Here is a 1787-nt window from a genome sequence, read left to right on the forward strand (position 1 = left end):
TTTCTTAGAACTAGATAAATGTTGGCTACACTATTGAATAGGATGAAGTTCACACATTTTTCTGCCTGCTTTTTTTGTCAGCAACATAGTGGCCATAGGAAAATATGTAACAACATTTTTCTGGGATAGTGGCATTATAGACAACCAATATCTTGCTCAAGGTCATAAAATAGGTAAGTGATGGAGATGGTATATTAACTTCATCTGCAAGACTCCGTAGCAAAGTTAAAGACCTCACCATATATAAAATTTTACATGTCATACATTTAAATAGATGCTAAGAGATTGAAGATTAAAAAAACCCTCTATTCTTTGAAAAATCTATGGCTTATCAGTAATTAAATGATATCAACAGAAGATGGTGGCTGAAAAGAGAACAGTATACTGGGGACTATGAAGATATGGAAAAGAAACCTGCATGCCAGTGTGGGTATTTGAGGAATGCTTTTGGTTGAGAGATCTTTCTGTGTTGTTGGGTGTTGTCCTTATAGACATGCCTGAACTGGCTAAGTCTGCTTCTGCCCCAAAAAGGGCTCTAAAGAAGCTGTGACCAAGGCCCAGAAGAAGGACGGCAAGAAGCGCAAGTGCAGCCGCAAGGAGAGCTACTCCGTGTACCTGTACAAGGTGCTGAAGCAAGTCCATCCGGACACCAGCATCTCGTCCAAGGCCATGGGAATCATGAACTCCTTCATTAACGACATTTTCAAGCGCATCGCTGGTGAGGCATCGCGCCCGGTGCATTACAACAAGCGCTCAACTATCACATCCAGGGAGATCCAGACCGCCGTGCGCTTGCTGCTACCTGGGGAGCTGGCCAAGCACGCCATGTCTGAGGGCACTAAAGCTGTCACCAAGTATACCAGCTCCAAGTAAATATAATATGCCTAGCTGCTGTTAATGGAGAAGGCAATGGCACCCCACTCCAGTACTCTTGCCTGGAAAATCCCGTGGACTGAGGGCCTGGTGGGCTGTAGTCCATGGGGTAGCTAAGAGTCGGACATGACTGAGCGACTTCACTCACTTTTGGTTGAGAACATCTGAGCTAAGACTTACTGAATTATTAGATGTTAACAGAGCAGCAAGATGGAAGGGATGAGAAGGGTCTTCTAAGTAGCAGGAAAAGCATGAGCAAAGTTATAGAAGAATAAATCTGTTGCTACTATGAACTACAAATGTTTGGAATTCAGAAAGCATAGGGTGGAGGGTAGGAAGATTATATTTGACAGGCTGGTAATGATCAGTTCCTGAAGAATTTAGTGTAGCTAGCCTAACGTTTGATTGAAGAGGGAACATATTGTAGTAAGGAGGAGCATAGGTTCTGGAGCCAGACTGCCTCAGCTTGATTTCTGGATCTGTATGATCTTGGCAAGTTCTTTAACAACCATGTACCTCAGTTTACCTGGGCTTGCTGGTGGCTCAGTGGTAAAGAACCTGCCTGCTATTGCAGGAGACATAAGAGATGCAGGTTTGATCTTTAGGTCAGGAAGATGCCCTGGAGAGAAAAGTGGCAACCCATTTCAGTATTCTTACCTGGGAAATTCCATGGACAGAGGAGCCTGGTGGGCTATAGCCTATGGGATCACAAAGGAGTCGGACACGACTTATCAACTAAATAACCTCAGTTTACTCATCTGTCACCCTGCTGATTTAACTTATATGCAGAGTACATCATGAGAAACGCTGGACTGGAAGAAGCACAAGCTGGAATCAAGATTGCCAGGAGAAATATCAATAACCTCAGATATGCAGATGACACCACCCTTATGGCAGAAAGTGAAGAGGAACTA

At 43.8% G+C, this 1787-nt stretch overlaps 1 pseudogene; it reads left to right on the plus strand.

The window, feature by feature from the left end:
* Nucleotides 1-493: 493 nt before the first annotated feature.
* On the plus strand, nt 494-873 carry LOC106700640 (histone H2B type 1-L-like; annotated as a pseudogene).
* Nucleotides 874-1787: the final 914 nt, after the last annotated feature.

Source organism: Bos mutus, chromosome 12, assembly GCF_027580195.1.
Source record: "Bos mutus isolate GX-2022 chromosome 12, NWIPB_WYAK_1.1, whole genome shotgun sequence".
NCBI classification, from domain to species: Eukaryota; Metazoa; Chordata; class Mammalia; order Artiodactyla; family Bovidae; genus Bos; species Bos mutus.